The sequence below is a fragment of the Onychomys torridus genome, chromosome 4 (genome assembly GCF_903995425.1).
Source record: "Onychomys torridus chromosome 4, mOncTor1.1, whole genome shotgun sequence".
NCBI classification, from domain to species: domain Eukaryota; kingdom Metazoa; phylum Chordata; class Mammalia; order Rodentia; family Cricetidae; genus Onychomys; species Onychomys torridus.
The window spans coordinates 139,556,632-139,575,474 of record NC_050446.1 but is presented as its reverse complement, the minus strand read 5'-3'; the positions used below and the strand labels follow the sequence as shown (position 1 = coordinate 139,575,474).

At 43.0% G+C, this 18,843-nt stretch overlaps 1 protein-coding gene across 1 annotated transcript in view; it reads left to right on the top strand.

Annotated features, from left to right (window-relative positions):
• Window positions 1–2,420: 2,420 nt before the first annotated feature.
• The window catches only part of Itch (itchy E3 ubiquitin protein ligase), a 113,963-nt gene continuing 97,540 nt past the window's right edge, over window positions 2,421–18,843 (top strand). The window contains exons 1-2 of the mRNA XM_036184019.1: window positions 2,421–2,496; window positions 7,639–7,715. The gene's annotated coding sequence lies outside the window, so the exon portion shown is untranslated. The remainder of the gene's footprint in view (window positions 2,497–7,638; window positions 7,716–18,843) is intronic.

Here is an 18,843-nt window from a genome sequence, read left to right as displayed (position 1 = left end):
AGGGCTGGCATTTAGTGGCAAGCAGTTGGACATGGGCTCAGTAACAACAGGTTATTGATAGAAGGACTGGATTTTTACATTTCTCTGAAGTCTGCATTGTTAATTCTTGCCAGTTCCTGCCTCATCGACCTGAGCTCGTTTGCCCTGTTAACACTGGCAAGAAGCTTAAGGCAGCAGTTCACTGGTCGTAAAATATGACTTCTGGGGGTCAGCATCACCTGGAAATGTGTTAGAAATGCACATTCTTGGTCTCATTCTGGAACTTTCTAAGAACTTCTAAGGGTTGGTTACAGCTCAGGGACACAACACACATCTAGCATGTCCAAGTCCTACATCAAATCCCCAGAACAATATTTTTAAAAAAGACATTCTTGGTGGATGTTTGAAGTATAGGGTTTGACTTCCAACACCTTAGTTTGACCTAGTATTACAGAATTTTTAAATTGTGGGGCTGGCCAAGTAATCTACAAATCTGACAAATTAAGTTCTATTCTTGCTTGATACCTACCTGGGTCCCACAGTGGGAGGAGAGAGCCAGTTCCTGAAAATTGTCCTCTGACCTCTACACGAAGAGTAATAACTAAAATAGAACTTGAAAAAAACCATGCAGACAAGTTAAGTGTGGTAATACATGCTTGTAATCCCAGTACTGGAAGGGTTGAGGGTGAAGAATCCTGAGTTTGAGGCCAGCTTGAGCTACATAGTGAAAATTTGTCTCCAAAACAAAGAAAAATTGTAGATAGACTACCTGGAAGTAGATGACTCAGTTTCTTTCTTAGTGATCTTGGGCCAATTAGCAAAATTCCTTCATACTCGGTTTTCTTCTCTGTATAAAGGAATAAAACACTTAATATCTTATAGTATGCCTGGTGACAAGAATCATCAGAGATTCTAGTTTAAAAAAATCCAGATTCCCCTAGAGCATACTACCCTCTCAATACTGGGGATAGAATCTTGGTCCTTACCATTGCTAGACAAGTGCCCTACCAGTGAGCTACATCTCTAACCTTACAGCATAATTCCTAACAAACATCAGTTGGAAGTACAGAAGAACTTTTATATACTTAAACAAAACAAACCCCCCCCCCCCCCCAAATCCAGCGTTTCACCGTATAACTCCAGGTGGTCTAGAACTTTCTGTGTTTATCTGGCTAACCTCGAACTCCCAGAGATCCAGCTGTCTCTGTCTTCTCACCAGACCTGAAGCTTGTGGTCTTTGCTGGCTGACTAGGGAGCTCCTATCTCCGCCCTCAGTGCTGGCAGTCTACATCAGCTTTCACATGGACGCTGGGGGTTCAAGTCCTTGAGCTTACATGGCAAATGCTCTTACCCGCTGAGCCATCTTCCCAACCCAGAATCTTGATCTTTTTAATAAACTCTCCTAGCACATAATGCAGAATATGGTCATGTCAAAGGTACTTTAAAAAGTGCAAGCGACTTCCCAGATGGTTTCCTTACAAGGAAACAGGCTAAACAATAGTGGCAAAGAGGGATATTATAGAGTACTTAAGTAGTGTCTCTGACACAACCTATTAATTCTCACAAACACTTCTGGGGGAGGTTGAGGATAGGCTTAGATGCACTTGCCTTTGGTTCCTGTCCTGGAACTCGCTCTGCAGACCAGGCTGGCCTCTAACTCATAGAGATCTGCCTGGCTCTGCCTCCCGAGTGCTGGGATTACAGGCGTGCACCACCACCGCCCGGCTTGCCTGGGTTTCCTATCTTACGTGCAGCTAATTTACGCAACTGAAAAAGGTAACATGGCATTTTTCTCATAGTTTTGTGGTAAGGATTAAGAAGTATGCTTTTCATTTTTTAGAACTCCTGCCACGTTGGCACTGTCAAGCTGTCACCCTCCTAAGAACGCCCTGTCAAAAGGTGGAGAAAGGAGAATTTGAACCCAATCAGTGTTCAACTCCAGAAGGATTGAACTGGCATAGCGATTTCCAAATTGTGATTCCTGCTGTCGGTAGCATCACTAGAGAACTTGTTAAAAATGCAAATTATGAAACACTCCCCACCCCATCCCAGATCTACCGAGTCAGAAACTGGCGGTGGGGGCTGAGCAGTCTGTTTTTAAAAGCTGTTCGAGAGATTCTAAGGCACACTAGAGTTTGCTAACAGTCTTTAAAGGTTCTGGCGAGGGATGGGGGGGTTGGGGAGGGGTGAGGAGAAGTGTTAAAAAAGAAAAAAGGAAAAAAGGAAGGAAGAAAAGAAAGACGGAAGGAAAAAAGGAAGAAAAGAAGGAAAAGAAAGAAGAAAAGAAAAAAGCTGTGGCGATGTAGCGAGCAAGGCTGGGGTCACTTCACCTGGAGGTGAGGAAAATGATAGAGCAGGCTGGCACGCAAGGCCTGCTGGGGCCTGTAGTCCCGACTGCGCCCTAGGGGACGCGCCTGCGCACTGTATGCGGTCTTGCTCTAGTCGCTGTAGTCGGGGCTCGGGACCGGCTGCCATCTTAGTGGAGGGACTGAGGAGTCGTCGCCGCCCCGAGTCCCGGTAAACACCCGCGGGCGCGCTGGGGGCAGTTCTGTGGTTAGGAGGGAGCTTGGATAAAAAGGGATGGGGAATGCGAGCGGTAAGGAGGGCGGCGCGCGAGTCGGGACCCAGAGCCGAGGCTGCTCTTCCCGCAGCCGGTGTCCGTGGGGGGCGCCCGGAGCTCCGGCTGGTGGCCCGAGCCGGGCGGCGGGTGGGTCAGCAGGACGAGCCGAGCTGCTAGTGCCTGGCCTGGCCTCCCAGAGCCGGTGGCCCCATCGAACCCCACGTTGGGAGAGAGCCGAGCCGCGGCGGACGTGGGCAGGGTCCAGCCCCGCGCCCCGCTGTCGCGCCGGGGGGCTCCTCTCCCGCGGCCCGGCCTAGGCGCGGGGCCCGGTGGCGGCGGCCCGCCCGCGCGACGTGGCCCTTCGAGGGGCGGCGGCCGGGCCCACCTGCCACCTGGCAAGCTCTCTCGAGACTTTTCCAGGCTCCCACTCGCGGAGGACCTTCTCCCTTGGCTGCCTCCCCTTCTAGTCCTCCAGTCCCCTCCTCTCTCCATTGTCCCCACTCACAGTGGTCCCGGCCCAGGCCGGCGCCGCGGACTTTTGCAGACGTGGAGCTGTCACTGTCCTTCCTTCCGAGAGCGTACTTTTCTGTAGCAAAGAAAAAAAGTAGAGGTGAGAGCGTATTGGAAGGGTCGAAGCCGGATCAGGACAAGACTTTAAAGTAGAAGGCTCGAGTTTTGAGACATAGTTTCTGGCTGCAGCTTCAAAAGAGAAAAAACATGTACGGGTCAGCGCACCCGAAGTAGTCGTTGGGCCTAAAGTTAGAGAGAGGTGTCCAGGTGAACTTGCAAAAGTACCCGAAACTCGCTATGCCCCAATCATTTGTTTTCTTGATTGTGTTTAGAATCCTAATCTTGCTGAATTTTCTGCTTCTCTTTAACAGCTGTAGTGAACTTGTTCTGAAGGGAGGGGTGGGGAGAAAAGAGTGAGGATTTTGTTTTTCCTTTCAAAGTTACAGAACACAACCTAGCCACCCATCATTATGCTCTTAAGTGCGTTGATTCTCTTGCATCCGTGAGATCTTATGAAAGTAGGTAAAGGCCGTGTATGTTCGGTTGGCAACTGGCTTGGTACTCATCTGAAATAAAGTTTGTTGTTGTTTTTTGAGGGGGGTGAGTTGGGGGGTGAGGGGAGGCAACTTTGATGAGATTCAGCCCTCTTTATCACAGGTTTACCTAAGGTTTAATTTTCCAGGTTTTAGAAAAGATGAAATTCTCTTTTGAACAGCGAGTGTACTGTGCGCATGTGAGTTCATGAATTCAGACTTTAGAATAGACGTCAACAAGGATATAATATGAAACCAAAAGCAAGTATTCTAGAGTAAATAATTCTTTTAAAAATATTTAAAATAATAAATACATTCATTTAAAAAATAGCTTTACATTCATTAAGAGACAGGCTGACCCATGGTCCCAAAATTTGTTCATTAGCATAATTACAGAGCTTTTAATTTTTTTGTTTTTGTTTGGTTTTGAGACATGATCTTGTTATATAGCTCTGGAACACACTGTGTAAACTTAGGCTGGTATCAGACTTCATACTGTCTCCCTGTCTCTACCTCCTGAGTGCTGGGATTACAGGGACCTGTCATCACGATGGGCTCAGGAGGAATTTTTGAGATTTGTTTATTTGTGTGTTTGTGTCCTGTCATGACTTGAGTTGGGGGTCAGAAGGTAACCCTCAAGAGTGTTTCCTCCTTCTACCCTATGGGTTCCAGAGATCAAACTCAGGCCAGGCTTGCACAGCAAGTGCCTTTTACTCCATGAGCTCTTCCGCTGCACCAGGAGAGATCGGGTGTTTTTGAGACAAGGTTTCTCTTTGTAGCCATGACTGTCCTGGAACTCACTCTATAGCCAGGCTGGCCTTGAACTTACAGAGACTGTCTTTGCCTCCTGAGTGCTGAGATTAAAGGCACATGCCACCACTGCCCAGCTCAGAAGAGATTTTTTAAAGTAGAGCATGCAGCTCAGTTGGTAGAGTGCTTGCTTACCATATACAACACCCAGAATTTAAGTCTCAGTAGCATTGGGAGTGAGGCCAGCCTGGACTACTCAGGACCATTTTGGAAGAAAAAGGGAGATGTTCTCAGGTTTCATTTTTGAGATTGATTTGTAGGTCAGGATTGGCTTCTACCAGTTTATTTGAAAATGAGCCTCAGATAGGTGGGATGGGCTTGGGAACTACTGGGATTATACCAAGAACAGCTCAAAAAGCTTTGAGATAGAAAAGGAAGTGGAGGGGCTGGAGAGATGGCTTAGAGGTTAAGAGCACCGACTGTTCTTCCAGAGGTCCTGAGTTCAATTCCCAGCACCCACATGGTGGATCACAACCATCTGTAATGAGATCTGGCACCTTCTTCTGTATACACAATAAATAAATAAATATTTAAAAAAAAAAAAAAGGAAGTGGAAGAGACCAGTGTGGGAATTTTTGAAGGAAGTGGCAAGACGTGTCTATGAGGGCCAGGCTTGGTAGGGTAAGAACTCAAGGTCAGCTTGGTCAACATAGTGAGTTCCAGGTCAGCCTCAGTTACATAGTGAGACCCTGTCTCAAAAAAAAAAAAAAAAAAAAAAAAAAAAAGATTTGCCCATGCATCTGAAGTTCTGTCTAAAGCATCGGTCCTCAACCTCTTCCTCTTTGACAAACCTCTGTTTCTAAAAATGTTTGCATTATGATTCCTAACAGTAGCAAAACTACAGTTATGAAGTGACAACTTTAGGTCGGGGTCATCACGACATGAGGAACTGTGTTAAAGGGTCGCAGCTTTAGGAAGATTGAGAACCACTGCTCTGGAGGATAAGGAGGAATATGGCAGAGGTGACCAAAAGGAAGGCAGTGCAGAAAGGAAAATACCTTAATGTCTCAAGGCTGTGTGTCAATTAGGTACAACGTGGGAGAAAAGGAGTTCAGTGAGCAGGAAGCAGAGTGGAGGAGCACTGTGGGACTCAAGGCCAGAAAGGTAACGGGGCCATTCTAGAAAACATCTAAGTTCAGTGCTAATAGTTTTGAGTTTTATGTTCGAGATAAAGGTTTTTGGGAAAGGAAGTGATGTAAGTTGGTGTTTGTTTTAAAAAGATGGTTCTGGTGGTAAAAGTGAAAGGGTGAAGGTAACTGCTGAGAAGTCTCCCTTGTGAGTGATGGAGGCTTCTGGCCTGGCGGTGGGACTCACCTAGGGGTTGGATGTCCCATTTTGCTAATACCATGTGGTACTATGCAATACTGTCAAAAATGCCATGTTTTTGATAGGATTGTTTTAAGGGCTGGTCTAGGTAAAGGGTTCCTTTTCTCTCAGAATATGGTCATTAGCGTCTTTGAGTAATCAGAGGCACATCAGATGCACTCTGGAAGACTGTAACTATCAGCACGTGGGTCCACGTCTGCCTGATGTGTTCTTCCCAGTCACAGGACCGGGTTTTTGAGCTTCACAGTTGGAAGAGATTGTTTCTTTATAATGGCAGATGTGTTTTAGGGTGAGGCCAGCTTGGGTTGGAAAAAGCTTCTGGAAGTACTTACTGTTCGGGAGGATCCAGGCCAATCTATGCTTCAGTGTGAAAGCCTCACCCCCTCCCCAACCAAAAAGTGGATTCTGGTTGTGTTAGTTCTCTGGGGAAGTATGGTATGATTGCTGTCTGATATCTCTAGTGAACAGTTGTCTAGTAGGTAGTCTATATGTATGTGTGCATGCACACAGGTGCATATGCAACACACAGACTACTACACCGGCCCAGTCCCTTAGTTTTCTGTTTTTGTTTTTGAAGACAGGGGCTCAGTATGTAGACCAGGTTGGTCTTCAACTCACAGAGATGCATCTGTCTGGTGTACATAGCTAGTTCCAGGTGAGTCAGATATACACAGTGAGACCTTGTCTTGAAAAGAGAAGAAGAAAAAAAGATAAATATTTTAGGTAAAACTCATTAAGAGTCAGAGCTACAGTGGTAGAGCGCTTGCCTAGCAAGTACAAGGCCCTGGGTTTGGTCCTCAGCTCTACAAAAAAAAAAGAGAGAGAGAGAGAGAGAGAGAGAGAGAGAGAGAGAGAGAGAGAGTGAGTCAGAGAGTCAGAGCTAGAGCTAGAACCAGATGTTACAACTCTGGTAATCTGTTTTACCAAAGTAAGTGTAGGCCACGAAGAGCATCTGTTGTCAGATGAGAAAAAAAGACTTCCGGACTATGCCTTTTTATTGTTTAGATAGGTGGTTAATGAAGAATCATAGCCTAGAAATGAGTTTAGTTTACTCTGTTTGACTCAGGAAACTGCGTTAGTACTAACAGGAAACTGCCAGTCTCTTGAGGCTCCCTTTTCTTTCTTGTGCCTTACCTCTCTTAGTTTGACTGATTCCATTGTAAGAACTAAGGTAAAGTATTTAAGTTTGTTGTTTCTTTCTGTATTTATCATGCTTAGCCAAATTGGGTTCATAATAAGCATTCAGGGTTGGGGATTTAGCTCAGTGGTAGACTGCTTGCCCTGGGTTCCATCCTCATCTCCAAAAAAAAAGGAAAAGAAAAGGAAAGACACACTAATTTTCGTGCTGTGAATGATGCTGATTTTGAGCAATATGGATCAGTAAAGGGATTCATCCAATGGAATTGTGGCCTTCCCTGGTTGAGAGGTTTGTCCTCCTCTGAAAATATTAAGTCGCAGCTGTTCTGATGAGTAGTAGCACTGATGAGAAGCTGTCCTGGGCCCTGCCCCACCTCCAGTCTGGTAGTGACCATTGTTGGAAAGCTGCTGCCAGCTTAGCTCTTTGGCTACTTTTTGAAACTGAGGCTACTCAGCTGTGCAGTGCTTCCCTCGGCCTGTGTCCTGTCCCTAGAGCATTTGACTTGTAGGAACTCACTTTACAATGACCCTTATGGAGAGAATATATGTATATACGGCCGTCCTTATTTGCAAATGTCCATCGTATCCAAGTGGATATTATCCCATCTTGTTCATGAGTCATTTCCCCAGAAGTTCTATTCTATATAAAAAATCTTGTGGATTTTTTCTTCTTTTGAAGGCTTTATGCTGGGGCAAATAAAGACTCTTTTTTTGAGATTCCCAAGGTCATCATGGATCTGTTTAACTAGAGTCCTTTGTTAATGGACCCTTTTTCTCTTTCAGGTAACATGCATTTCACAGTGGCCTTCTGGAAACAACGCCTTAACCCAAAGAAGTGACTCAACCAGTGAGAACTTCAGGTCTGGTGACATTCTTGTGAGAGACGTTTGGGGGCAGTGTGGAGCAGAGGACAAGTCCTGGTCACATAACTGCTGTGGAGAGCTGTGTAGGAGAGAATGTTAGTGGTTAACAGCAATTGGCTTTTCCCATTTGTGCTGTGTTATATTTATCTGCTTAAATGTGTCCAAACATACGCATGTGATGATTAAGAAGTAGAGAAGTTGCTGGGTGGTGGTGGCACACACTTTTAATCCCAGCACTCAGGAGGCAGAGGCAGGTGGATCTCTAAGTTTGAGTCCAGCCTGGTTTATAGAGTGATTTTCAGGACAGCTAGGGATACATAGAGAAATCCTGTTTTTGATTGTTTGTCTTGTTTTTCAAGACAGGGTTTCTCTGTTTAATCCTGACTGTATTTGAACTTGCTCTGTCGACCAGGCTGGCTTCAAACTCACAGAGATCCATCCATCTACCTCTGCTTCCTGAGTGCTGGGGGTCAAAGGTATGCTCTGACGACACCGCTGCCACCACCACCCAGTGTAACCCTGTCTCTGGGACCAAAAAAAAAAAAAAAAAAAGGGAAGAATTAATAAGAAGGCAGCATAGTATAGTGTAGAAAATAGAAAAGATCTAGGCTCTGGTTTGATTTTTGCATTGGCAATCTATACAACTTTTGGTAATTTTCTTAGTCCTACCGGCCTCAGGTTATCTATCTTCTATATAGATAGGTTAATTCTTTTCTACCTCCCTGGGATTATTATGAGGACCAAATAAAACAATATATATTAAATTTTCAGAATTGAAAATAAGGGGCTAGAGATGTTCACTTGCTTGCCTAACATGCGCAAAGCCCTAAATTCAATCCCTAGTGCTGAATTAATTGAGTGTAGTGGCACAAGCCTGTGATCTCACTACCATCAGCAGTTCAAGGTCGTTTTTTGGCAATATAGTGAATTTTGGCAACAACAAGGTCGTCCTGGGATACATGAGACCCTGTCTGGAAAAAGAGAAAGAAAATGACATCTTAAGACATCTAGTTCTATAAGGTAGGATAAATTTGTACTATTATTATAAGGAAAACATTACAAGATAGACTCACTTTAAGAGCCAAGAAAGGGGTTGGAGAGATGGCTTAGAGGTTAAGAGTACTGGCTGTTCTTGGTTCAATTCCCAGCAACCCTAGTGTCTCATAACCATCAATAATGAGATTTGGTGCCCTCTTTTGGTGTGCAGGCAGAACATTATAAATATAATTTTTGTTTGTTTGTTTTTCAGACAGGGTTTCTCTGTGTGCTTTGTGCCTTTTCTGGAACTTACTTGGTAGCCCAGGCTGGCCTCAAACTCACAAAGATCCGCCTGCCTCTGCCTCTGAGTGCTGGGATTACAGGTGTGCTCCACCACTGCCTGGCTCAAGATGAATAAAATTTTAAAACCTGTTGGACAAAGTGGCTAATAACTGTAATCTCAGCTCTTCTAAGACTGAAGTAGGGAACTCGTGAATTTGAGGCTAGCCTGGGCTACCTGGTGGGATTTTCTTTCCCCTTCAAAACCCAGTGATAATAAGGGACTTAAAATTCACTAAAAGCCTAATATTTGAGCTGTGGAAATGGCTTGGTTGGTATAGTGTCTGCCTTACAAGCATGAGGACCTGAGTTTAGGTCTCCAGAACCCACCTAAAAAGCCAGGCACAGTGACATGTGCCTATAACTCCTGCACTGGGGAGTATGGAGCAGAGACAGACAAATCTCTAAACTCATTCACTAGCCTGCCTAGAAGAGTCAATGGGCCTCGGGATCAGTGAGAGAGACCCTGTCTCAAAAAATAAAGGTGTAGGCCTGGCGGTGGTGGTGCACACCTGTAATCCCAGCACTCTGGAGGCAGAGGCAGGTGGGTCTCTGTGAGTTCGAGGCCAGCGTGGGCTACAGAGCTAGTCTAGGACAGGCTCCAAAGCTGCAGAGAAACCCTGTCTTGAAAAACCAAAATAAGTAAATAAGTAAATAAAAATAACATGAAGGTGTAAAACTAAGGAGTGAGCTGGGCAGTTGCTTATGGTGCTCCGGCCATGCAGCTGTGCTAAAGGTGCTCTTCCGAGTCCTTTCTATTCCTTTTTCCTCCATCTCTTCCAAATCATGCTTCCCCCGCTATTCTGGGCTTTCTCAGTCTTTCCTTTTTTGTTGTTGTTTTGTTTTTTGAAGTTATAACCCCTTCCCTGCTCTGTGCTGCTGCTTGTCTACCTTGTACCTAACATCCATTGCTGAACGTGTTGGTTTAAATGGCATTCCCTTTTCTCTTCCTCTTTGTCATTTCCCTTCTGACAGCTGCTGAAATTTGCAGCTTGCCTGTTCTGGGGTTTTTCTTTTTAAATTCTAAAAAAACTGCCCTCAGGCTTAAAGATAGAAAGCAAGCAAGCTGACATCTGTCTACCTCTAGTCTATACTCATGTACACATAGCATATACCACATACATGCATGAGTGAGCACACAGGCATACAAATACACACACACACACACACACACACAGCACTCCCAGTGAAATGGGGCAGCAAATATAAGCACTTGTTGAACAGCCTGATGACCTGAGTTAGATTCCTAGAACTCATGCTAGAAGGAGAGAACTGATTCACAGAAGTTGTCCTCTGACCACCAAATGCACACCCACACTCACATATATACATACACAATGATAGTACTTTTATTTTATTTTTTTTAAGAAAGGCTGGGCATTGTGGCACACTTTTTCCTTTAATTCCAGTACTTGGGAGGCAGAGGCTGGCAGATCTTTGTGAGTTCAAGGTCTACGTAGTGGGTTCTAGGATAGTCAAATCAAAGCTGGAGGATCCAGTCAGTGTGTAAGGCTATCCTTGTTTACATAGCAAGTTTGAGGTAGCCTAGACTACCTGAGACCTTGTCTCAAACACACACATACACACACACACACACACACACACACACACACACACACACACACACACCCCAAAATAAAAAGAAAAAAAAGAAAAGAAAATAGTGAAAGAATGGGAAAGGAAAGCAAGCAGTTCCTGAGAATTAGTGCCTCCTAACCTTGAGACTGTTAGTAGCCAATCATCATCACCATGTCTTTTGGCATACTCAGTCATACTTTGTCTCCACTGTGAGCATTAATATTTATTATTCTCTCACCTGTGTGACCTTTTGATTTAGTTTGTGTTTGTGTTTGTATTAACTAGTTGCCCTATAAATGCTTAAGACAGAACAAGGCTTTGGTTGGCTTGTGTAAAGAAGTCTCATTTGCTATAATCAAGGCTTGTTTAACTATGCTCTTTATGACGGTTATGGAGAGGAAGGAAATGATGTGATTTGTGAAAGATAATAGAAAGGAAATGGGTACAAGGGAGAGTAGTTCAATGAGATTGCAAAGTTGTTTCAGATTGTTAGAGGCATGAAAATGAAATATGTAGATTTTAAAAAGGGGAGAAAGAAGACACTTTCTGCAATAAAAAAGCAATCAGCTTCCATTCCTTCCACGATGGCCTATCTTACCAGAAATAAAGAAGTTTCCTAGAAAAGAAATGTACTGGGAAAGATGGTTTCTGTTTCCAAATGTCTCCAAATGTTCCTCAGAGTAGCCATTTCACCCCAGCTCACAAAGCAGTTCTTTTTGGAAAGATACCTGGGAGACTTGTGTTATAGTTTTTATATTCTGTAATCTTTTTTTAAAAAATATTTATTTATTATGTATACAGAAGAGGGCGCCAGATCTCATTACAGATGATTGTGAGCCACCAAGTGGTTGCTGGGAATTGAACTCAGGACCTCTAGAAGAACAATTGGTGCTCTTAACCTCTGAGCCATCTCTCAAGCCAGTATTCTGTAATTTTGGGCAGTTGATTTAAATCTCTCAGAGTCTTATATCTACCACCACCACCACCACCCTCCCCCCCCCCCCCCCCAAAAAAAAAAAGAAAAGATGAAGCAACTAAAGCCAGCCTTAAACTCACTGTGTAGCTAAGGATGACCTTGAAGTTTGATCCTCCCAAGTGCTGGGATTCCAAGGGTGCCCCACTCTACCCCTGTGCCTGTGACTTCTAAGATGGCTTCTTGTCTACTCTCTGATTATACTTTGTTTCATGTGCTAAGTCACTACTTTTTTAGGGCTTTGTTGACATCATGATGTAGGGCTGGTATTAGTAACATAAGATTTTCTAATATTCACTGTTTTATAAATGAGAAGCCAGAGCCAGCTGTAATCCTAGCACTTGGAGGCAGAAGCAGGTGGATATCTCTGAGTTTAAGGCCAGCCTGGTATGCCTGGTCTACATGGAGAGACCCTGTCTTAAAACAATAATAACAAAAATGAGAGGCCATGTTGTCTTAACTTCTGCTTTAAACTTTGGCACAAAGACTTGAAGGAAACAAAGCATAGAAATGTTAGTGGGTTTTGTTATTTTTTGAAAGAGGGTCTCATGTAACCCAAGCTGGTGTCTTAAGTTGCTGTGTAGCTGACTCTGGTCCTGCACTCATTAACCTACTGCCTTTACCTCCCAGTGCTGGGATTACAGATGTGGACCACAACATTGTCTTAAATTGATAATACTTAGCAAGCATTTGTTGAGCTGCTTCTGTATTAGGTCCAAAGGGTTACTCAAATATAAAATTCCTCCTGCTTTTATAAGTTTTTGGTTTTTTGTTCAGGAAAACAAAGCTACTTGCCAGCAGTCACACTTCAATATAATAAATATTATTAAAAGGTTGTGTGGTGTTGAAATTTAAGATGTTTATCTCATATTTTCTGGTTTCTTTAAAAATAACTGAATATATTCTAAGTGCCATTCTTCTAAGTACCAACCTGGGCTGTATTTAAAAAAAGCATAGTGAGATGTAGGTCTGGGAGTGTGTGTAGAGGACCACCGAGTGTTCACCAAGGCCTTGGTTGGGCCCCACGCATGGTAGAGTGATTCTAACACTCAGGAGGATCAGAAATTCATGGTCATTTTAGTTATATAGCAAGTTTGAAACTCCTGAGTCAACTTGAGACCCTTCTCCAGAGAAGAAAGGAAGAGAGAAAAGCAAGAAGAAAAAGCAGTGTTTGTTAGGAAGAAATTTGCAATTCTCACATCTAGAAACGTAACCCTAATATTTAAATACTTTTCTATTCCAGAAAAGAGCTGCATTTTCATACCCTACCATTTATAGTAAGAACTGCATATTGAGCTTAGTCACAGGCTAGCAATGGCTTGCTTGCTTTCTGGTTTTGTTTTGTTTTGTGTGTGTTTGTGTATAGTGAATGTGTACATCCTCCGACTCTGCACCGTACGCCCCTGACATAGAGTCCCTCGCAGCACTTAGAGCTAGCCTGGCTGCCAGCAAGCTCCAGCAGTGGTCTCGCCTGTGCCCTCACAGCACTGGTGTTTGAGGCATGGTCATGCCTGCCATTTATGTGGGTGCTTGGGTTTGAACTCAGTTTCTCATGTTTATGCACAGCAACTGTTTTATCCACTAAGCCATCCTTCAGCCCCACAATAAGGTTGTCTTCTGAGGAAGTAGATATTATTTTATTGGGTTTCATATTTTATGAGAGAAATTTTTTCTTTTTCCTCGAGACAGGATTTCTTTGTGTAACAGCCCTGGCTGTCCTGGAACTCTGTAGACCAGGCTGGCCTTGAACTCAAGAGATCCCCCTTGCCTCTGCCTCTCAAGTGCTGGGATGAAAGGCTTGTGCCACCATCACCCAGCAAAACTTTTTTTTTATTATATGTATTTATTTGTGTGTCAGTGGCAGATATGCTCCAGAGCATGTGTAGAGGTCAGAGGATTACTTCCAGGAGTCAGTTCCTCCTTCCACCCTGTGAGTTTTGGGGATCAAATTTGAGTTGTTGGGTTTGGCAGCAAGCACCTTTATCTGTAGTCTGCATTTAGGTAAGCTATGTTGTTTCTTAGTTGTTAGTGTAAGTAAGGACAAAGCTCTGAAATGCAGTCTTGATAACAGGAAAGGACACTAAAGGTTCACATTATAGAGATTAACTGCTTAGCGTTAGGGAGACTGGGGTTTTCATGTATTGGCAATGTGACCTTGGCCAAATTGTTTAACCTGTTTGTGCCTTAGTTTTCTCATCTGTAAACTAACACATGCACATGCACAACCCTCACTGACATCTGTAGTTAGGAATATAGTCTTGGGGTCTGCCTCTCCTTAGACCAGGCTTGGCCTACAGAAAGCGTGCAGTGGTGTTGTTGGGGTGCCTGCATCCTCTCACCTTTGCTGTCTTTTAGAAAAACCTCGACTTTAGAAGTTACATTAATTCAGAAACCTTTCTAGGGAAAACTTCATAGATTTGGGTGTTTGTAAGAGCTAGGTAAACATTGAAGTTGGTAATGACAGACCAGATGGAGACTTTTTGAACTTGGGAACTCATGTCCTTCCTTCTAAGGGGCAGTTGTTTAGGTAGCATTGGCTCATTATTATTACTAGTCAGAGACTCATGTTGTAGGTAGGCTTTGTGCTCCCCACATAGCAAAGAATGACCTTGAACTTTAAAAATTGTATATTGTGTAATGGTGGGGTCCTACTCTAGTGGAGGTCAGAATTTTTTTTTTTTTTTTTAAATAATTTGCTTTATTTTAGATTCATTGGTGTTTTTCTTACAGGTATGTCTGTGTGATAGTTGTGGGTGCTGAGAATTGAACCTGGGTCCTCTGGAAGAGCAGCCAGTGCTCTTAACCCCTGAGTCATCTCTCCAGCCCCCAGAATATGTTTTAGAGTTGCTTCTCTCCTTCTACCATTACATGGGTTCCAGGTATTGAACACAAGCTCTGAGGCTTGTGCAACTAGTGCTTTGCTACCTGAGCCACTCACCAGCTCTATGACTTTGAACTTGTTGATCCTCTACCTCCTGAGAGCTGGGATTATACATTGTGCACCACTTTGTGGAATTGGAGATGAGACTCAGGGCTGCTTACATGCAAGGCAGGAATTATACCAACTAAGCTACATCCCTGTCCTTCTGTGTTCTTTCTGAGCCAGGACCTCTCTTGGAAGCCTAAGCTGGCAAGCCACTCATGGTAATCCTACTTCTTCAACCTCTCATGTGCTGTGATTACAAGCTTGAGCCGCCATACTCTACTTTTTAAATTTTGAGACAGACCGTTACTTTGTAGTCCAGTCCAACCTTCATTTGAGATTCATCAGCTTTAGTCTTCTGAATGGGATTTGGGATTGATTACAGGTCTTTGCTACTGTGCCTAGTAGGCTGGGATTATAGGAATGATCCACTACATCTGATTTTTGTAGTGCTTCGGATCCAACCCAGGGTATTATACATTCTAGACAAACATTCTACCAACTGAGCTAGGTTTGTGTGTGCTCCCCCACCCCCACCCAAGGTTTCTCTGTGTAGCTCTGGCTATCCTGGAACTTCTGTGTAGATGAGGCTGGCCTCAAACTCAGAGATCCACTGCCTCTGAGTGCTGGGACTAAAGGCATTTGCCACAACACCCAGCTTTAAAGGTTTGTTGTAAACACACACATATACATGCGCGCGCGCGCGTGTGCGCGCGCACACACACATAAACCACAAAACAAAAACATCATAGTAGGTGAAATTATACACCTGCTATTTAGCCTGGTTTAGATATTCCACAATATACACATACTTCAAAACATTTTGTATGTTTTAAATATATACTTTTTGTTTGTTTGTTTGTTTGTTTTTTTCCAGACAGGATTTCTCTGTGTAGCTTTGGAGGCTGTCCTGGAACTCTCTCTGTAGACCAGGCTGGCCTCAAACTCACAGAGATCCTCCTGCCTCTGCCTCCCGAGTGCTGGGATTACAGGCGTGCACCATCACTGCCCAACCTTATATGAGGTTTTATAGCCAATAACAAAGACATAAATGAACATTTAATAAATACGTTGATGGTTATAAGGTAAGTGAGCTACTGCAAGAGGGAAAGCTCTCCTATATATTTGAGATTCTTCTTTTTTTGTTTTTGTTTTTTGAGACAGAGCTGGCCCAGAACTAGACAAGGCTGGCCCAGAACTCATTGTGTAGACCAGGCTAGCCTTGAACTCAATAGAAATTTGGTTGGATCTGCCTGAGTGCTGGGGTTAAAGGCTTGTACTACTATGCCTGGATGTTTTTTGTTTTTTTTTACTTTTTATTTTTTGAGGTAAGTTCTCAAAGTTTACTCTGACCTGTAGCCTGGGTTGGCCTCAATTTTGCAATCTTCCTGTCCGTCTCCCAAGTGCTAAGATTATAAGTGTACAGCACTGTGCCTATCAGCTGTTACAGAGTTCTCAAGTTTGGTAGAGAACAGTGATTTACTAAGCTTACAATACATTCCTCAAGTTTTGTCTATGTCATAAGAAGTGGAACTGCTGCAATCCATCATTCCATGCAGTTTTTAATGTTGGGAGGGAGATTCAGCACCTCGTTTTCTACGGGGATAGTTCTGTTGTACATCCCTGGAACTGTGCTTTTGTTTTGTCTCGGTCATGCCAACATTGGTTTTCTTCTTTTCCTACCTTTTTTTCCCCCCCACTTGATTTTTTGAGACAGGGTTTCTCCGTGTAACAGCCTGGCTGTCCTGGAACTCGCTTTGTAGCCCAAGGTGCCCTCAAACTCTGCAGAGATCCGCCTACCTTTGCCTCCTGAGTGCTGGCATGGGCTGACACTGCCTGGCTTCTTCTACTTCTTTTTTTTTTTTTTTTGGTTTTTCAAGACAGGGTTTCTCTGTGTAGCTTTGTGCCTTTTCTGGAATTTCTTCTTTTTCTCTTAATCATAGCTGTCTTGGTGGGTGAAAAATGTTATCATGGCTGGGCGGTGGTGGCGCACACCTGTAATCCCAGCACTTGGGAGGCAGAGGCAGGTGGATCTCTGTGAGTTCAAGGCCAGCCTGGTCTACAGAGCTAGCCCAGGACAGGCTCCAAAGCTGCAGAGAAACCCTGTCTTGAAAAAAAAAAATGGCATCTTGTGATGCTTAAGACATTTTTCTTAAACATCTTTTCATGTACTTTCGTGCATTTTATGTCTTTTGGAAAACTGTCTGTTCAAATTGAGTGCTGACTGTAGGTGTCGTATATGTGACATTGGGGCTCAAACCTTGCACATGTTAGGATGAGCTAGCTACATCCTCACCCAGCAGGGTCTTTTATTTTTAAAGATTTGTGGGTATCAAGAGATATTCAGAAACAAGAACTTCTTGAGATCCAGAAACTGAACTTGATATAATTTTACACAAGCTGTTTGAACCGTCTATAGTGTTGTATCAGTTACATGTCTGTAAAACACACCAAATCCTCTAAAGCCCAGTAGTGAACAAGTCAGTCAGAGCCAGAAACAATGGATAATAGTAGTTAGTACTACTTCCGTAATATTTAATTTTCTGTGGTATTAAATACTACCATTTTCTAGAATGCTATTTGGGAAATTGGGAAGAAATTGCCAATTGGAATATTAGGTGCAAGTTTGTATTAGTTATTTCCTGCTTGCTGTGACAGAACACCCTATAGAACAGCTTAGGAAAGAAGTTTTATTTTGACTCACTGTCTACAAGGTTGCAGTCCACTGAGGCCATGAAGGCACCGGAGCAGAAGTTTGAAGGGCCTTGGCAGTCAAGAAGTAGAAAGGGAGCTGAAAGGATGGGTGGGCTGTTACACTCCAGGTGCTCACCTCCACTGCCCACTCCTCCCAGATGACCCATAACTTCCCCAAACAGTGCTTGAGCTGGGGACCAAGTGTTTAAACACAGCCTGTAGGGGGCATTTTATGTTTAAACTATCATAGATTAATGCTAAGTGTTAGATACTGCTGCCAATTTAAGCTCTTTTCATTGTGACTGAACCTTGAAAGTTGCAGCTCCCTGTTTCTCTGTCTTGTAGCAGGTGAGCTATGCTGATATTTCATTGGAAATGGCCAAAGGGCTTCCATTGATCTGAGATGGTTTGTGGTGGTCAGAGCCAGGGTTACATTACTGTGGGGAAAGAAAGTGGTTTGCATTTTACCTCCCAACCTTGGGTGGCTTTGAGTTTATTCCCTTCTTTTGCTGGGAAAAGATGCAATGGATGTGTGTTCTTGGAGCCTTTGATTAGTAAATATAGGCTTATATTAAAGTATTTAGAATTTCTTAAAGTAGATTGAGGTATATAAAATTACGTTTTTTTTTTTTTAAATCAAGCATCTTAATTGTCTAGAAATAGAAGGCATACTTTAAAATAAGGTGAAAAATCTTGCTTATATGACAAGATATTACTGAGTTACTTTGGAAAATGTGTCTATGTTCCTCTGCATTTTTTCTTCTTTGCCTTTCAGGAAGATATTAAGGTTAGTTTTCTCTCTGGCATTATTATCGCTCTTCCTTTCTACATTAGGCATTCTGTGTGTCACATAATAATAATAATAATAATAATAATAATAATAATAATAATTGTTTCTCAAATGATATGAAATATTAAGAATTGGCCCTATTTTAAGATTCTTTCTAATTGACATATTTATAGACAATAAATTAGATTTAGATTAAAACTGATATTTCCACCAGTTTTGGCACAGTGATTTACCAGGTAAAGTTGTAGACTTCCAACTACTACAGTTGATTGTGAAGGCTTAAAAAAAAAAATCATACTATGTGCCATTTAGGGGGCTTTTAAGTTTGAGATCAATCAAGATTACATGACTTTGAGACTCTGTCTTTTAAAAATTATACATGAAAAGTCGTTTTACCTCCATAGTAAATTCATGCAGAGGCATTCATCTGTTTATCTTACAAATTTTAGAGCTATGAAATGGAAGCAGAGTTGAAATTTGGTTTAAAATTTCAGTATTGTGAGGGTTGGAGAAATGGCTCTGTGGTCAAGAATTCTCACAGAGAACCCAGGGTTCAGGCATACATGAATAAAAATAAAAGTAATACTTTATTTAAAAAAAAAAAATCAGTGTCAGGCCAGGCAGTGGTGGTGTATGTAGCCTTTAAATCCCAGCATTCGGGAGGCAGTGGCAGGAGCAGCTTAGTGAGTTTAAGGCCAGCCTGGGCTACAAAGAGTTCCAGGACAGCCAGGACTGTTACACAGAGAAACTGTCTTGAAAAACAAAAACAAAACAAAATCAGAGTCAGGAACAGAAATGGCTCAATAGTTAAAAGTACTTTCCCTAGCCAGGCGGTGGTGGCACACACTGC